Source organism: Amblyomma americanum, chromosome 1 (assembly GCF_052857255.1).
Source record: "Amblyomma americanum isolate KBUSLIRL-KWMA chromosome 1, ASM5285725v1, whole genome shotgun sequence".
Taxonomy (NCBI): Eukaryota; Metazoa; Arthropoda; class Arachnida; order Ixodida; family Ixodidae; genus Amblyomma; species Amblyomma americanum.
The window spans coordinates 473,679,761-473,699,553 of NC_135497.1; the positions used below are offsets into that span (position 1 = coordinate 473,679,761).

At 45.6% G+C, this 19,793-nt stretch overlaps 1 long non-coding RNA gene across 2 annotated transcripts; it reads left to right on the forward strand.

Moving 5' to 3' along the window:
* Positions 1–882: 882 nt before the first annotated feature.
* On the forward strand, positions 883–9,270 carry LOC144104697 (uncharacterized). 2 transcript variants are annotated; one of them, XR_013308614.1, is made up of 5 exons: positions 883–1,065; positions 1,828–1,919; positions 2,450–2,525; positions 4,587–4,716; positions 9,132–9,270. It is a non-coding gene; the product is annotated as an uncharacterized LOC144104697 (long non-coding RNA). The 2 variants fall into 2 exon arrangements; XR_013308613.1 differs by lacking the exon at positions 1,828–1,919.
* The last annotated feature ends 10,523 nt before the right edge of the window (positions 9,271–19,793 follow it).

Consider the following 19,793-nt stretch of genomic DNA (forward strand, 5'->3'; position numbering starts at 1 on the left):
AACAACTTTTAACGCCCATATGCTTGGGTTATCGGCTGCGTTGCGGCGAGTCTTAGTTAAGATCGTCCGCGACGCCATCATCACCGTTCGTGACGCACAGGCTGAGAACTTCAAATCCAGTATGTGCAAAAACAGCTCGTATTTATTGTATCGATACGAACTCGAAAACACGGCTGCTTCGATGCCCAAGTGGGCTCTTTATTTTGAAACTACACGCGATCAGATGCGACGAGTGCTAGCCGCTGTTGCATACTAGCTAAAGTGTGACGCAGTATCGGCGTAGTTTCGTAACGCTGTTCATATCAAAGCAATCCGCTTGTACTGGTCACAGATTAAGCTGTTAAGTTTCACGATCTCTGGTGAGCGTGCCAGTGTCGCGCAAATTAATGCATCGCAGCTGCTCTCCATCGTGCCAATTGCGTTCAACTTATCCACGATATTCGCCAGCTTAAGATAAGGCGCATTTCTTCGTTGTTTTTGTCGCAACTTTGTGATTTTTTCTGGCATCAAACGAAATTGCTTTCCGTCAAGAGCGTCGTCTGCTCCTTCGCCTGCTCCGGCGTCTGCTAGGGCATCCGGGTCACTTCAGGGGATCACAGGATCGCAGCTTCTACAAACGACATTCCAGAAAGAAGTAACTAAAAGCACCTTAATAATCATAAATAATGCAAAAATAATTTCTAAAAAATAGAGCGTTTTGTTATTGAGATAAATTAAATATTCATGGTTTAAAAAACAAACTTCTTTGTTGGTTGCAATTTTCCGACGACGCGAAAGCGCAGCCGTCGGCGCCATTGCAGCGCAAACGACGCGTCGAGTTTTGTATTATTTGCCTCTTTCAGGCATTTCTTGAGTGCTTATACGGCAGACACGTGTGAAGAACGCATTCAATAGGAAGGTGAGCAGGAGTGTGTTTTTGATGCCAACGGCCAGAATTACAACCTGTCAACATTGGCGAGTTTCAACGGGTAAGCCAAGAAGACTGTGCTACAGCGTCTTGTCATCTGTAAAAGCGAACGAAGACTCCTGCGCGGTTTTACTAAGCCTGGATGAATCGCATGACCGGTGAGTCCCACTCTGCGTTTCTTTGCTAATGATCTGTATTCACACGTGCTATTTGTATGGGGCTATATAGGGATGTGAGTGGAGGCAGTCTGCATGCGGTTGCCGCAGCTATAATGCGGCGCCAAAAAAGCAGGGCCTATATCCTGCATGACAAGTGTTGTTCTCATTTTCTTTATGTGCGTTTAGTACTCGCGTGCCGTGGTAAATAAAAATGACACCAGATATCACAACAGAGTTACTCTTTCGCTTGCTAGCGCTTCGACGCTCAGTGAAAAAGCATGGATTTGCACTGCGTAGAAGACGATGAGCGGGAAGTGCCGCGCGGCGGAGCGCTCGCGCTAGGCCAGCTGCGATCAGCCACCGCACTATTTTGCTCAGGGTTGGTACTTATCGAATTAGTGCTTGCGCCTTAATATTCGTCATAATAAATTATTCTGAGACAGTGATCGCATGCAAAAGGCTGGTGCATATTCTTCGCCTTGTCATTTGTAAACTTGTGTGCGATTCCCCAGTGGAACAGGATTAGAGGCAGTGTTATGTCAAAGTTAGATTAATGTTGCGTCTCCTGAGCTTTAAGCGTCGATGCTTCCTCTCCTTCTGAGCACTGCGAGCTGTCGGGGATGCAACCGCACACTTATTTCGGATTTCTACCTTTTTGCTATACCCTTCGCTTGTGAGGCCCGCATTCAAGTCGTTCGCCATTGTCGATGGTTTTTGTTACTTATTTTTACTTTGTTTTTATTCTTGGTTGCGTGCCATCAGCTGTGCTGCCGGCAATTCTCCGAGCTCGAAACTTCCAAGGAACGGGATCCTACCCACAGACCTCCCATCACCGCACTCACGAGTGTTCTTTGGTATTTTTTGTTTTTCTTGCCCTTACTTGCATTGCCAGCCGACAAATTTGTGCAGTTTTTAATTGTATGCAGATATTTTAAATGCGCTACCAATTTTTTTATGATGCTAAGCTGTTCTGTGAGATTTCAAGCTTCTTGCTAGTGAAGGCATGCTTTTTTCCATTCTCTCTTCTCATTTAACCAAGTCAGACTGGTTGCAACTTTCAATTTAATTCCTAGACATTGGTGCAAGGCACAATGATAGGAATTAATGAAAACCTGCAGATCCTATATTCAAACTGGTGTGCGGTATTTCAGCCAGCTCATCTTTCAGTGTGGTTAAAACAGTCATTGTTACTCTTCTCAAAGAATGTATATGGGTGCATTACATAAAATCTGTTCATTTATTTTGTCATGGGCTAGCTCATTTGTTTTTTATTTACTTATACTATGTCTAATTTTAGTTTTTAAAGCAGTAGATTTCCTCTCTTGCCATTCATGACATGGCTACAGCCACTGACAGCTGTTGCTCTGGATGTATTTATTTGCAGTTGTCAGCTGCCAGCATCTATTGGGCCATGCGTGGTTCCTGCCTTCGCCTGTGTCATCCCTCCTGATCTGTTCATGGTAGTTATTCTTTTTCAGTGATGCATATCTTAGCTGCCTATTTAGACAAATATTTTCAACATAGCCTTGCAGCTAGGTTTAGAAATGCATGCAAACTCTACATGCACTTCACAGCAGTACCTCAGCTTATAATTACCGGGACTGTAGACTTGTACAAAATATAGTCGCTGATGTAGCTCTTGATGCAGCTGCTGTTACCATAAACGTGCTTTGACATTGCACGCCTGTTGCCTGGTATGCATATGTGTCCTCGAAAAGGACCTATATGTTCATTTATCTCTGTAAAAACATTGTGCTCTACAGTGATGCTTTACCAGTATCTCTGATACAGAGACCAAATTGTCAGTAATGTAAAATTGCACGATGACACCAATCCTTGTATGGCATAGCATCCTTGCAATGCACTGAGCAAGCTGCTGTCAGCACAGATTTATTGCTGGTTTATTGCCATAGCATATGGTTATACTGTACAGTTTGTACCTCTACCTTAAAGCTGCATTCTTGAAAAATATAAAATTAGTTGAAGGAAATGTAAGAGTAACTGTATCACATTTTGGTGGACACTTGAACCGTGATATAAGGGAGGGATATAGAAGAGAATTAAAGAAGAGCTGCCCTAGTGGAGGGCTGACGCTCTTGTTAGATGCCCCTCTTTAGTTAAACATACCTCGCAATTAACACATTTGGTGCAAAACAAACATGAGACTTGCACACTCACGAGCACCCTCATGTCAGTAAAACAAAGGGCCAATGTTGCCGTACTTAAGAGCTTTGCTCTTAAAAGCGCAGCTGACTGCTGCTCAAAGTTGAGAGCAAAAATGTGTCTACTTTTCCTCATGTGCAGTCCGCGGTGCTGGTGCCATTTGCAATAGTGATTCACATTGAGTTGCATGATACGCAGTCCATTCCTGGAGTTACTGATTTTGTCTGTCTTGTGAATGTGCTTTTAAAATTAGTGCAGAACAATGGTTCTCCTATTCATCTTAGTTAACTGTAGGTAACTGCCACATGCTACCACCCTTTTTCCTCAAATTTCCTAATTTCATTTAGCCATCTGTTTGCCACCCATTCATGCATTCACCTACTCTTGGAATCCTCCACGTGTTTTAGTGTGGTATTGCTTAGATCTTCTCTGCATTACGCATGCATCGCACTTCCTCTTTTTTTGATTTAGTCAAGATATCTCTGTTCTTGTTTCTTGCATAAACATAAGAGGCGACTCAAGTGCACCATCTGGGCTTGTGATGCAGTGTGTAGGGCCCTTTCGTTATTGGGTGAAACCTGGTTTCTTCCTACTGTTTCACCCAAAAAAGATTCTTAAAGATCAGGTTCAACCCAATTTCTGTGCAAATGTGCCTGTAAGAAAGTGTGCTTTGAAGGTGCACAAAGCCGAAGAACTGCTGGACTGTAGTGGATGTCGGATATTTGTTCTGACAGATATTTTAAACAATTCTGGCTATTTTATTTTCCTTTTAATGTTTATTGTTTGTCGGTTGCTTATACTTTTTGGATAAATTGAAAACTGCATGTACTGACTGGTATTTGATTGCAATAATTATACCCATAATTATGAAGCTGTGTTGGAAGGTAGGTGTGCATTTAGTATGTGTGCTTTGAATTTCAGTGATTGTTTCTGCAATGCAAAATGGACGACAGGTCTCTGCTGTGCGAGTTTTTTGTAATGGAGTGAAAGTAACTGGAGCAGCATTTGCTACTGTGTCACCCAGCCAAAAGTTGTCCCACCGAACCACTGAGCTTCTGAATACCTATGGCTTAAATTTCGAAGCTCTGGTTGCCCTTTCAGAGGTTTTCTGCATTAACCAGTGCAAGCCCAAGTGCTCAGAGCTAACAAGCATTTGAAACCATAGAGCTATACACAGTAGTGCTGGGACCGAGCAGCAAGTCAGTAATGAGGCCACAATAAACATGGTTTACTGTAGAAAGCTATTGTGAAAAAATTGTTGCGCTCACAGAAAACGCTGTTTTTTTTCTTAGTCAGTCATTGAAACAATGCAATGCATGTAAAATTTGATATCTCGCGGATCCCTCATTTTTTTTCAGCTAAAGACCAAGAGTTTCATGGAAGTTGTGCAAGCCACCAAGTTGCGTGTGATTTGTGCCAGGGACCTGGAGCATGCTGGGAAATTAGTAGATGGCCAGTGGTATTCACTCAGTAAGGCAAGCTTTTTCTGTAAGTACAGTTTTTGGCATGGCATTGCTTAGGGATGCATGCACTAAACAGACTACTCTGTACCTGCCCATGCTTCAAGAACAATGAAGTACATGAAAATAATTGATTGCTGAAAAAAAATTGCCGCTTCTGTTATTTTTTAAAGAAAGTATTTGCCATTTAAAGGGCTCAGTGTGCTGAGAAAACTATAAAAATTAATATGTGCTTGTGGCTTTTTTTTCAAATCTCTCTTTCCACGTCTATGTTGGCCTGACTTTGTAGCTTGTCTGCTAGAGATTGGCTGCTACCTACAGTTCACTTTTTTGTTGCTCTTTAATTGCTTGTCACGTTCTTTGCGTGGCAGTGTCATGCAGTTTGGGAAGTAATCCGATCTGATTTCTGCATTGGCCTGAAGTGCAAGCATTTGCGTGTGGGGCAGGTTTATGGTGTCCCCTTACTTTGCTGTAAGTGCAGTTTGGCCATGAGGGTTAGTCCTTTTTTATTTTGATGCAGTGTAATTTCCTTCATGCATAAATAATGAAGTAAGCACTATTTTTTGTAATAAATGGACATTTATTATAGCTGCGGCCATTTTAAGTGCACTTGACTCTAAAACGGCTGTCTTCCGGCATTCAGTATTACATCTTAAAACCAGCCGGAAGACACAACACAGGAGAAGAGATGAGCACAAGACGAGGCTGGTCTAATAACTGAAATTTTATTGAAGGAAAGCAGCAAAAGAAGACCTGCAAAGAGATTCACGCGCACAAAACCCCAAAGCAGTGAGAGGGCAAAAAACAATCGAAAGGCACTGGCGTACTAGTAAACCATCTTAAAAACTTTTTTCTTACAGTGAAGGTTCACTGACAGTTTAGCCAGGCACATGTCCTTAGCCTTACCGATGTAGTAAGCCTCAACTATATCAGGACAGATTGATCATTTCCCTAAACCACTGATGTGCCGCGGAAATCAGGCGTGCAGAGAGAAAGGTCGTCCTCCGATTGCATTCACGAGATTGAACGTGCAGTGTCAGGTAAGCATTCGCCTTCCTCTCTATACAGTGAAAGTGCTCTCAGCCATGTGCACATTCAGACATCTGCCTGTCTGCTCATAGTAGTTTCAGCTACAAGGCGGTAGAACGCCAAAAACCCGTTTACTTTTGCAAGTGGTGAACATTTTTTATCTGCCACAGTGCATAGCGGACGATTACACTTAGTTGTATCAAGCCTAGTTTGAACGGTGGTGCAAAGGGCTCCTACATCACTTTCAGCTGTCAAGACAACAGCAACATCATACTTTGGTGCAACTTTCTTGGGACGGTGCGAAATGGCATTGGAAGTAAGGTATAGAGGCCGCCTTTTTGTGCTGCTCAACTACGTCAGCATCATGCGAGTGGTGTTCCGTTCCCTTGAGCGAGTAAAAACACACTGACAGGTGCACGAGATGGGCATGTGGGAACCCAGGTGCCATTGTCTTGGAAACCTGCTCCGACAATGCATTCTCAAGCCTGATGGCATGACTTCCATAAAGCGGTCGTGATGCATGCGATTGCCAACCTGTCCTTCACCAGCCTCGACTAGTTCGACTCATAGCTAAGAGGCTTCCCAATCTTGGGCTGTGGCGCCAACATATGTGGTCGTCTGCAAAGCGCAGGTCTAAATCAAGAAACTGCAAATGGTTATTAGTGAAATTCAGACGTAAAAGATAGGCTTCGACCGCATCCCTAAAGATTTCTAAAACATCTTATGCCAACTTATCTGAGCCCTCCTTCTGCAAAAAAATTAGGTAGCTATCAACATAACGAAATGCTACTACGCCGAGGTCTTCCAAATGGCTTTGATGCGGTATCGACTCTGGACAGAAGAATGTCGCGGAGGAATGGTATGACCTGGAACCCTGTGCATACTCCTGATTTCTCATGTAAATACCACCCTGCCAACTCACAAAAGTGGAGTTCTGCTAGTTTCTTGTGGACAGCAACCTGGGCAGGTGCTCTGCAGTGAGCATTGACATGGAGGTCCTGTACTATTCATTGTCACATGATAGACCTCTGAGGCGTGTGCAAAACTGCATCAGGGTGAACAATGAACATGCTTTTACAGACGATTGCGAGATTTTGGTTGCTGGCTTCATGGGGCTGTTCTTTTACTGCAAATCCGCATTTGTCAGTTGGCAGGGCGGTATTTGCATGCAGGTCGTACCTTTGCTCAGCAACATTTTTTTTGTCTAAAGTCGATAAGGCATTAGAGCCCTGTTTGCAAGACCTTGGCATAGCAGCATTTCGTTATGTTCATCACTACCTAATTTTTCTGGACATGGAAGGCTCAGATAAGTTGGCACAAGATGTTTTAGGAGTTTAAGGCGTGCAGTCAAGGCCTGTCTTGTACATCAGAATTGTCTCAGCAGAACCGTTAGCAGTTTCTTGATGTAGACCTGCGTTTTGTGGACGACCATGTTTGTCGGGGCTACAGCCAAAGATCGGGGAAGGCTCTTTTTAGCTACGAGTCGGACCACGCGTGGCTGGGTAAGGATGGTGAAGAGGTGTATTTGTCGCTGATTAGGGTCAGTAAAGATAGAAACACTTGATGGGTGTGCAATCGCGTGCATGACATCAGCTTTACATAAGTCATGCCATCACTGTGCTGAGGATGCAGTCTTGTAGCAAGTTTCGAAGCTAATGGCAGCTGGGTTCCCACTTTGCCATCTCACCAACCTGTCATAGTATGTTTTCACTCGCTCGAGGGTAAGGAACACACTCTCGGATGATTCTGATATACCTTACCTCCACAGTATTTCACAGTCTCAAGAAAGTCGCGGCAAAGCGTAATGCTGCTGTTGTCTTAACAATGAAGTGCAAGACAGGAGGCTTTTGCGCCGCTATTAAAAAAAGGCTTGATAAAACTATGGGTAATCGTCCACAATAGAAAGAGTCACAAAAAAATGTTCACCACTTGCAAAAGTAATGGAGCTTATTGCGTTCCACTGCCTTATGGCTGCAACTACTATGGGCAGACAGGCCGATATCTGAATTTGCACCTGACTGAGCACTTTCACTCTATAGGGGGAAGGCAAATTCTCATCTGGCACTGCACCCTCAATCTTGTGAATGCAAATCTGAGGATGACTTGTCTCTTTGCACGCCTAATTTCCACGACACATCAGTGGTTTACGGAAGGGATAAATCTGTTGGTAGATAGTTGAGGCTTACTACATCGTAAGGCTAAGGACACGTGTGGCTAAGCCATCAGTAAACCTTCACCATAAGGAATTTGCTTTTTTAGATGATTCATTAGTATGTCAGTGTCTTTTTATTGCACTTCGCCCTTTCACTGCTTTGGGTCATTGTGCGCCCGTATCTCTTCCCAGATCTTCTTTTGCGGATTTCCTTCAATGATACCGCCACGGTGGCTCAGTGGTTATGGCGCTCGGCTGCTGTCCCGAGAGATGCGGGTTCGATCCTGGCCGTGGCAGTCGAATTTCGATGGAGGCGAAATTTTAGAGGCCTGTGTACAGTGCGTTGTCAGTGTACGCTAAGGAACCCCAGGTGGTCGAAATTTCCGGATCCCTCCACTACGGCGTCCCTCATAGCCTGAGTTGCTTTGGGACGTTAAACCCTCACAAATCAAATAATCAAAACCTTCAGTGAAATTTTTGTTAGTCCAGCCTCTGGATCTCATGTCTTCACGTGTGTCGTGTCTTCTGGCTGGTTTTAAGGTGAGTCAGTACCAACTCGGCCAGTCTTGAGCCTTGTTCAGTATTACATTTTAAATAAAGTGAGAGCTTTACTAGGCTATGTTGCCAGGGATCGTGTCCACAGCAGTTGTGGGCAACTCAGAAGAGATAGCGTCATACGAGTGGTTGTAATTGAAAGAGGATGATGTGAGGATGCTGTGCGAAAAAAATTTCTTATCGGATAATTATTTACAGCCAAAAATGTCCAAAAAGTGGCTGGGCCAGAGAAAAAGTGCCGCGAAATTTGAAAACGCTGAAAGTAGGTGGAGCTACAGCGCTGCGCCAAATTTGAAAAACTGGAAGTATGGACAAAGCCAAAGCTTGGCGCCAAGTTTTAAAACTCGAAATGAGCAATCACGTCACCAGTGATAGGCGACCTATACGTAACCGGGAGATAGGAAAAGAATGATAAATTAGAGGCAATTAGGTAATTAATGAGAAGCTTAAGACAATGAACGGGTGATTTGACTGGGCAGGTATTCAGTAAGTGGGCGGGAATGATGCATGGCAGAAAATTTGAAAACTCGAAATGGTTGCTGGGATTAAATGAGGGTAAAATAAGAGTTAATTGATAACCAATCAAGTCAACGAGAAAACAACCATGGCGCCAAATTTGAAAGGCGACCAGTGTCGAGGAGGCATCAACGCTTTCACATTTTTTTTGTGCAGGTAGCTGCGGTGATCTCTATATTTTCTTTTTTTAGCCAAGACAAAGACCACTTCTCTTGGCTCATGGGCGATGTATCTAGGAACCTGCGGCCAGGACAACGCTGGACAGGGTGCATAAGCAAGCTCGAAAAAAAGCACAAAACAGTAAATAAAAATTGATCATTTTCATTTCAATTCTAGTGGTTTTGGGCATGAATTACTCTGGAATGCACAAAGCTTGTGTTAATTGACAGGCGACCATTAACAAGCTGTGCGTTTTTGTGCATTGGCTACTCCAGAACACACAAACCCTGGGTTAATTGACAGGTGACACAGTAACGACTGTGACACAGTGTACGAGCACTACAGAAGACAAGACAGACTACAGAAGTCAAGACAGACTGCAGAAGACAGACTATGGAAGTTAAGACAGACTACAGAAGGCAAGACAGACTACAGAAGACAGGACAGACTACAAAAGACAAGACGGACTACAGAAGACAAGACAGACTACAGAAGACATGCCCAAAATACGACAAAACTACAGACTACAGAAATTTTCTGTCTTGGAATCCTGTAGTGTGTTTTGACTGGGTAGTTCTGATTATAATCCCACTTGTCCATGGGGAGTTTCTCTACTGCTTCCTCTATGCCTGCTGCTATTAGCGCTATTTGTTCGTCGTTTAATTTTGCGTTCTCCTTTTGACTTGTCTGCATTTCCCTTTTGATCTGGGCTCCCGACTGCAGACTATTACGCTTATGATCACTTCCTAGACTGTACCCCCTCTTCATCTAGAGCGGCTTGACGAAACCCCGCCCCCTTGAATACCGTTCAGCAGCATAAAAATATTTAAAAAGGACTCGAAGTGGGGTCAAGTTTTATACAGAAATGGTAGATCACAATAAAAATTGCAATGTCAAGGTTTAATAAAGTGACACAAAAAGTGAGTGGCTTCAAATGTCCAGGTTTGTTAAAGTGATGCAAAAAGTGAGTCATTAACGAAATGCAGTGTACACGAAACAGCGCGTAATCACTACAAAGTATGCTAGAACGATGCCATTTGAACAACAAAAAAGGAGAAAGGGATATGAATCTGCCGGTTGCGTTTAGTGCAGGAAAAGGTAAATAATGAAAATAGAGACTTTGGTTCGTAATCTACCAGAAAGTGGATGCATGACAATTAATTTTTTTTAAGTGAACGGTCAGATTATGTGCCAGCGTTCACACCAACGTGGATAAGAGCTTTCAGGAAGGCGGCGATGCGGAACGATAAAATATTGATTCCCGTATGTTGTGCGGCAGAAACGTTCGATCCATGAATTGTTTTGTCTGTTGTTACGGATATGATTGCGAGTGGCAAGGTTGAACAATTAAAGAAGATAATTTTTTCGAGTGCGAACAGCAGCCTTGTATTGGCGAATAAGACGAAAGGAACACATCGATTCAACAGGAAGCATGCCGTAAAAGATAAAAAAGTAGTCGGATGTATGAACCCGGTACGAAATATTCGCAACGCTTTAATTGCGCGTTTCTGACACACTGTTAGTTTATTATTGTTTAATGTGAGTTTTTTAATGTATTAATGTAAAATAAACCGTTATACACAGCACTCCTTTTGCTTTCATAGTTGGAACCTGTCGGTTTCTGTTTTTCTTTCCCGCAATTCTATTCATTTCGAAGCAAATGTGTCCAACGCACTTATCCCTGGTTAGGTTTTCAGTTAAAAAGAGGGGGGGGGGGGAGACGCAAGTGGTTTAACGTGCGTTTTTGGCTCTGTTATATCATATGCTAGGAATTCCTTTTCTGTGGGAGTGACGGTGGTGTTGTTTTTTTGCGTAATAAAAATATCGCTTGCTTGTTTTTGCATTATTTCTCAGGAGGTTATTCTCGAACCATTGCTTAGTCGTTTCTAATGGTAAATTTGCTGTAGATGTAATTTTGGGGAATTGTCTTCCTTTATGAGCAGTGCGGTATCTGCATACCTGATCCAGTGAACACCTTCAATAGTGGAAAAGTTACGACTTATATAAAGGACAAATAAGAGGAGACCGACAATACTCGCTTGAAGGACTGCGGAAGCAACTTTTTTTGGCGCCAGGATATTTGTTCTTGTGACTATTGTACCGAGAACGGTGTTCAAGGAATGACAGAGAGGATTAGAATTTCTATGTATGCCGTATATTGCTGAAGATGTTTTATCAAGGTTCTGTGGTGTACTGAATCAAATGTTTTAAAAATCTATGTATACGCTCAATAGTACTTATTCTCTAAGGTGTCAATTATAAGTTATTTTCGCGTTAAATTCTGTGGATTTACGCTTTAGGAAACCGTGCTGACAAGGCGAAATGGGTGAAAGCTTTTCTGCATGAATAAAGACAAATGTGCGTTACCTTTCCTAATCCTTCAGATAAGACTGGCAGAATTTAAATCGGCCTAGAATTATATGTGGAGTTTTTGTCCCTCCCTTTGTGTATAATAACCTTGGCGATTTGCATTGAAAAGTGTTCTCTTCAAAGGCTAAGTTACATGCACTTGTCAACACAGTAGCTATGAGAACAACAATACACTGTTGGAGATGAGGGGTCCTTGAGTGAGCTGACTCTTTCAACGCCGCAGGTCCCTTCTCCGAATGACGTTGTCGGACTTGGTTATGAAGGAAACTGTACAGGGGGTTTATTTTGCATTATTTACAAGACTTAAGAACCCATTGGAGGGTGATGGCGGAAGGTCGGAAGATCTGAGAAGATCTGAGGATGAACGAGGATTCCTTTTCATGGCACTCGTCGTCCGGTTTAAAAAGGGTCCGGTCCCTAGGATTCCCCAGGTACGAGGAGGTATTCGCCAGGTTGGGTGTGGCGTAACTTGCGCTGTCGCACACACACACACACACACACACACACACACACACACACCACTTCCCATAGGGACACGCCCCATCACATGCCTCGCCGGAGAGAGAGAGGGTGCCGCTGGACAATCGCCCCCACCAGAGAGAGCGTTGTCTTCGCGTCCGAACGACAGTTCTCACGCTGTCAAGCCGGACACGTCTTCCGGGAAGTCCGAATGGGAGAGGCGCCGACGAGCAGGCACAGTTGAAGGGGTGAGCCATCACTGCTCGGTTTTGGCGGTCGCCAACTGCCTCCGCACCGCACGGTTGATCTTCCGGGAACAATGTTGTTTACAAACGGCAGCAGAGTCCTCCGTCTTGAATCCAATAAACCAAGCGGGGACCGGCCGTAGGAACCAAGATGCCTATCGCCGTGCAGTGATCCCGGCTGCAGGCGTCCCGGGCCTACTACGTAGCTGAACCAGACGGGCTGTCGCCAGAAACCTTACAGCTCCTCCGCGGCCCGAAAAATCTCGAATGTCCAGCGTTGACGACCGCTGGGCAGGAAGAGATGAGATGGCGTCCGTGTTGGTCCCCTGGATTGCAATATCAGCGCCCCCAAGGCAGAACCGAAAGCACCCCCAACAAAGGAAAGCGCAGGTGGGACGTTCCAAACAGCAAAGCACTGCCCCACTCGCAAGCGCTCAGAATTCGCCAAAGATGCACCACGCTTCTTCCACTGACAACAATACACTTTAAAAAAATTGTGTTTAAATTTGGGTCAATTTTGTGCCGACTGAGCGCGAAACATCCCCTTTTGAAACTGCCACAGCCGGATTACTCGGAACAAAGTAAAAAAAACACTCACACCGGAGGAGATTCCTCTGGGTTCTCCCGCTTACATAAGTCTGCTGAAGCCATCAGCATTTCCGTGCAGTTTCCCCTTCTTATAATGCACCGAGAAATTGTACTGTTGGAGAGCCAGACTCCATCTGAGCAAGCGACCATTTTTGGGGGACATCTGTCGCAGCCGCGTTAAAGGACAATGGTCAGTCTCAAATACAGACTTTTCTCCGTACAGGTAACACGACAACTTCTGTGCTGCCCAAACTAAACACGCGCACTCTTTTTCGGAAGCGCTGTACGCTTCTTCTCTACTGGTCAGTTTGCGGCTGATGTACAGAACTGGGTGTTCTTCATGGTCGTAGTCAACTTGGCTTAAGACAGCACCCAGCCCTCTATCGCTGGCATCACACTGGACTATAAACTCTTTCCCATAGTCAGGGGTCCTGAGCAAGGGTCGGGACACGAGTGCTTCCTTCAGGCTTTTGAAGGTGTTTTCTTTTTGGTTATCCCAACTTACGTTAGTAGGTGCTCCCTTTCGCAAGGCGTCAGTTAAGGGACTAGCCCGCTGTGAGTAGTTAGGAATCTATCGCTGGTAGTACCCAACTAATCCCAAAAAGGAGCGAATGTCCGTTTTCGTCTGTGGTTGCGGAAATGCTGCGATCGGGGCAATCTTTAACTCGGGTGGGCTCCTAGATCCCTGGCCTACAACGTGGCCCAAGTACGTCACCTGAGCGCAACCAAATCTACACTTTTCTGCCTTCAGTGTCAGTCCAGCCTGTCGTAAACTGGAAAACGCGGTCTTTAGGTGTTCTAGATGCTCTTGCCAGGTTTCTAAAAAAATAGTCACATCGTCTAAATAAGGAAGTGCAAAGCACTGCATGTCCTTCAGTACGATGTCCATGAGTTTCGAGAAGCTGTAGGGGGCATTCTTCAACCCAAAACTAAGCATTAAGGGTCGAAAGGTGCCCGCTGGGGAGACGAAAGCGCCATACCTGCTCGCGCTTTCTGAGAGAGGAACTTGCCAATATCCCCGTACGAAATCGAGGGTGGAAATGAATTTCGCGCCGCTCACCCTTTCTATCCTCTCCTCTATGCTGGGAATCGGGTATAGCTGATCCCTGGTAATTGCATTCAGCTTTCTATAATCCACGAAGGGACGAGAATCTTTCCCTGGGGCCTCAGCAAGAATTAGCAGTGAGGTATAGTCACTTTCCGCTGGCAGTACAACCCCTAACTCCAACATGCGCTGAATTTCCGCGTCCATTATTTCATTTTGCCGCGGTGATACCCTGTAGGGTTTCGACCTTACCGGCTCATCCGATGTGAGCTCGATTTCGTGCATCAAAAGATGTCTTTCCCGGGCGACTGCTAAATAGGTCAGCGAATTCGCTCAACAAATGCTTTAGCGTGTCGGCCTGGGTCCCGCTTAGGAAATCTCCATTCACGGAAAGAGCTAGAATGTTCTCCACGTTGTCACTAGCGTCCGCACCTCCCTTCCAACCCTGACTCTCGCTGTCCAGCTCTTCTGGTTCATTTAGAGTCAGATTGACGATCCCGCTGCGTTCCACGAACGGCTTCATCAGATTGCAGTGATAGATTCTCATCTGCTTTCCCCTGCCTGGAAACCTTAGCGCGTAATTCGTCTCCGAAAATTTTTGCAACACTTCCACTGGACAATCCCAGTGAACTTCCAGTTTGTTTTTTTGGTGGCCGGAGAATCATCACGCGATCGCCCACGGTGAAACCTCGAAGGCGCGCGTTTTTTTCATAGTAGACCCTGGCAGCCTCCTGGGCAGCTTTCATATTTCGGTTTACTAATTCCCTCGTGTTGTTAAGGCGGTCCAGTAGCTGAAGCACGTATTCAACCACTGTCCGGTTCTCTCCTGTCCCTTCCCATATTTCTCTCAGCATTCGGAGGGGAGAGCGGAGGGCTCTTCCGTACACGAGTTCTGCTGGCGTAAACTCCGTAGCTTCGTGGGGGACTGTTCGTAAAGCGAAAAGTGTGGCCGGCAGACATCCTCTCAGTCTGCTTTATGCTCATAACAAAGAGCGCGTACCATCCGCTTCAGCACCGAATGCCATTTCCCTACACTGTTGGACTGCGGATGATACACCGAGCTGTGTAACAGTTTTATTCCGCATCTTTCTAGAAATGTGGTCGTCAAGGCGCTTGTAAAGACCGTCGCCTGATCGGCTTGAATTTCGGCCGGAAATCCTATTCTCGCGAACACTGACAAAAGGGCGTCAACTATTTCTGTGGAGCTCAAGTCCTGCAACGGAATTGCTTCAGGAAATTTTGTGGCGGGACATAGCATAGTAAGCAAGTACTTATAGCCTGATTTCGTTTTAGGCAAAGGGCCTACTGTGTCTATTACAAGCCGGCAGAAGGGTTCCGAGATTAATGGAACAATTTTCAGTGGAGCCTTCTATGTCTCTCCCGGCTTGCCCGCGCGCTGGCACGCATCGCATGATTTTACGTAGCGTTCTGCATATTTGAAACAACCCGGCCAATAATATTTCATTAATAGCCGCTCCTCTGTTTTATTGATTACCAGATGTCCTGCCCAGCCATTTCCTTGGCAGAGACTCAGAATGTCCGCTCTGTATTTTTCGGGCACGACCAGCTGATCAAATGTTTTGCCTTTTCTGTCCTGCTGGTGTCGGTATAGTAAGCCTCCCTTCTCATGCATCGTTATATTGCGTCTCACGATGCCCTCTTTAGCTGTAAGGTGCAGTCTTTCCAAAGTGGGATCCTGCTTCTTTTCTTTTATTATGGACTCCCTGTTCACCTGCAGAAGGCGATCAAAACTACGCGTTGTTGGAGATAAAACGGATCCTTCAGCGTTTTCTGCCTCCTCTACCGACTTAGTGGTTGAAGTCCCTGGTCGCTCATCTGCTCGGTCAGCTGTCTGGCTTTCATTCCTCGTTGGTTCCTTTCCCTCTCCTCATTTGTTTTCAACAATATGCTGGCTGGTACGTCTCTGGCTACCTGAGGTTCGGGAACCTGACTTAGTTGAGATGCGAGCTGACGAGTTTTCGACCTTGTCAAAGCTTGTATCACCCCGCTGCCGAGCTTCTGGCCTCTCTCGCGTAGCAATTGGTCTGATCGATTCGAGAAGAGGTAAGCATATTGAAGTGGCAGGGCCTTCGAAACTGCGGCCTCAGTGATTAGCTCTCCAAACGGTCCACAAATTCTCCCTCTAGCTATGGGAAGACATACACTGTGTTCTTCTACTGCCTGTTTTATCCACGAGATTTCTCCCGTAAAATCGTCCACTGAAACGTGAGACGGATGGACAACGTACATCGTCGCGGCGCTATCACGAAGCACCCTGCACGGTTTCCCGTTAACGTGTAGCTCGTGCCGGTATGGCTTAAGGAGCTCTAGATTCTCGGCGTTATCCTCGACGCACGAGAACACCAAACGTTGCTTTGTACACTTGGCTGCAAAGTGCCCGACACCATTGGAGTTGTAGCAATGAAATGGCCTACTAGCCTCAAACTCTTTTTTCGCGGCTTTGTCTGCTCCCTGTCTCTTAGCCTGTTCTTCACGCTTTTCTGGCGCTACCTTCGTTGCCTCCGATTGCTCCGAACTTCTAGCACTTCGCGTCTTTCTGCTAGGCCCTTTATCTCGCATCGCGTTTCGAGCGTGTGACGCACCCTCTTCAGTGCTCAGCCTTCTACGCAAAACGTACTCCTCTGCAAGCTCAGCGGCCCTTTCAAATGTGTCGACTTTTTCCCTGTCTTGAACCCACAGTTTCACCACTTGGGGAATGCTTCGGTAAAATTGCTCAAGGCTAAACACTCGATGATTTTGTCTCGGCTTTCATAAACCTCGGCTCCTTTTAACCACTCTAGCAGATTCGTCTTTGGGCCATAGGCGAAATCCGGATAGCCCTCGCTATCATTTTTCATTGTGTTCCTGAAGCGCTGTCGGAAAGCTTTGGCTGACAGCCGGTACCTTTTTAGCAGGCTGGCTTTGACTTTTTCGTAGTCAGCTGCGTCTTGTGTGCTAGGCGCGGGCAGATTATGTGGAACGCCATTTGCCTAAACTAGAAAACACAGTGTACACGGACGCAGCTCTTTATCCGTGGGATAAACGCACAAGAATAATCAATGCCGCCGCAGCATTCGTGGATTACGCCGGCAAACCGATCACATACGCAACCCTACGGGACCACACGGTAGCAGAGAGGGAGGAAGTCGTCGTTGCACTAGCGGCGGCCGAAGGCTATCGGAGAAACAAATCACTGATCATATTAACAGACTCGAAATCCACATTCAGGAACTACGCGCAAGGTAGAGTCTGCAAGGCGGCCCTAAGAACCCTCCTCGAAACAGGGCCCCCTAGCTAAAAAGTAGCCCACAAGATACGCTGGATACCGGCACACACGGGGATAGCGGGAAACTCAAGGGTGGACAGATTAGTTTGCGAGATCACGTTCCGAGCTGAGCTGTTGGAGACCCTAGAGAACCCTACCATAGTGGAGCCAGTATATGCGGAGCTGCTAAATTGCTACAGAGGATTGAGGCTCAAGTACCCTCCGCCACACAACTCATTAACACAACAAGAAGCAGTGAACTGGTGGAGACTGCAAACAGGAACATTCTTCAACCTATACATTCTACACAAAATGTACCCTCCACAATTCAGGGACACATGCCCGTGGTGCGGGGCAACCGCCACGCCATACCACATTACATGGAAGTGCAAACGCAATTATGCATTCCACAAACTCAAAACCCCGAGTGCGGAGCAATGGGAGGGTCTGCTCACCAGCAGCGATCTCACATCCCAAAGTACCCTTGTGCAGCACGCATGCAAAGCAGCAAGACTCAGCGGAACCCTGGAATAGGGGCCCGACCTTGCGAAGGGGCCAAACGTCAACGATGAAGACGACGGCCCACCGCTAATCTCATTGAGGTTTCAATAAATGTTTTTCTCTCTCTCTCTTTTTCTTTTTCCTCCTGTGCCAAATTCCACGTATCTACCAGCTGATCGTCATCTACATGTTTTGAATTGTCTTGCATATTTCAGGTTTTGTAATTTTGCCCTGTAATTCTATTGAGAGTTCCTCGCATAACAGCATCAAGTCCGACTTTGAAAATTTCATAAGGTCCATGACAACGCTTTCTCCGCTTTGGCAATGCTATCTGCAAAATGTCGTGAGATTACTATGTCTCAATTGGCATACACTTCCCAGTGATTCTAGATTATTCTCTCAAAATCAGAAGCCTGGCGAATCCTGTAGCAAAATGCCGACACGCTTACCGGTTGAGAAAGTGCGATGTCGCACGGTCCATCCCAGCTGCTGCCAACCAGTTGCTGGAGATGAGGGGTCCTTGAGTGAGCTGACTCTTTCAGCGCCGCAGGTCCCTTCTCCGAATCACGTTGCCAGACTTGGTTATGAAGGAAACTGTACAGGGGGGTTATTTTACATTATTTACAAGACTTGGGAACCCATTGGAGGGTGATGGCGGAAGGTCGGAGGATCTGAGAAGATCTGAGGATGAACGAGGATTCCTTTTCATGGCACTCGTCGTCCGGTTTAAAAAGGGTCCGGTCCCTAGGATTCCCCAGGTTCTTGGAGGTCTTCGCCAGGTTGGGCGTGGCCTAACTTGCGCTCTCGTACACACACCACTTCACATAGGGACACGCCCCCGTCACATGCCTCGCCGGAGATAGAGGGTGCCGCTGGACAATCGCCCCCACCAGAGAGAGCGTTGTCTACGCGTCCGAACGACAGTTCTCACGCTGTCAAGCCGGACACGTCTTCCGGGAAGTCCGAATGGGAGAGGCGCCGACGAGCAGGCACAGTTGAAGGGGTGAGCCACCCCTGCTCGGTTTTGGCGGTCGCTAACTGCCTCCGTACCGCACATTCGATCTTCCGGGAACAATGTTTACAAACGGCAGCAGAATCCTCCCTCTCGAATCCAATAACCCACGCGGGGACCGGCCGTGGGAACCAAGATGCCTATCGCCGAGCAGTGACCCCGGCTGCAGGCGTCCCGGGCCGACTACGCAGCTGAACCAGACGGGCTGTCGCCAGAAACCTTACAACACTGAATTGAGACAATTTTCATGCCATTAACATCACGAGATTTTGACTTTTTGCGGCTGATATATACGTGAATAATTTCACTTTCATCACTGGGAAAAAATATTGTACTTATAAAGATGTTTGGGATGCAGTCAATAGTGGGCGAGTACACTGTACCATGAGGTGTAAGTTTGTCCGATGGATGCGAAAATAGCATTGAATGCATTAGATAACCCAGAGGCGTTCATAACCTCATTATTAATTTCGATGCCGGTAATGCTGGGCTTACTACTGGGTTTAATGACGTTATTTAGGCTCTTCCACAATTGTTCAATAATAGTTCGGATTGCCTCATTCAAATAGGTAGCAAAGTATTTGTCCTTGGCAGCTTTGAGTTACTTGTTTGACTTGTACGTTTTATTATCGTGTAATGCATTTATGTACTTGCTTTTCATAATTTACCAGTAAAAGCGGTTTTTGACGTTAATTTTATTAATGAAATCACGTATTACCCATGGCTTCTGTGTTTTTTTACCTTTGTCGCACTATGCATGGAAAGTGTTTTCTGCAAATATTTGTGACTTCCAACACAAGAGCTTCGCGCATGGCTTGAACGTCATTTCTGGAAAGAACATGCATGACTCCGAATATCAGTTCGAAAAGACGCCAGGGAAGGTTCGGTTATGCTTTGCTTACAAATAGGCTCATCATTTGTGAATGCAGTGTGATCTTTTCCATGAATCAAAGAGAAGATAGGCAAGCAATGATTAATGTCGTAAGCAAGCGGCAGCGCAAGAAAAAAACTTTTATAGACATTAGCGGGGAACAAATCGAGGAGAGTTGGTTCAATTATAATGTTTAAAAGCCTATGTAACTTTAAACTCACAGAAGGTCGTATTTAACCTTTGCAGTTTTAATCATATAAATGCTCAGGTCACCACCAAGTAAAAGCGAGTATTTATTAAAAAATGTAAAATCCAGAAGGTTTCCAAAAAAAGACGGA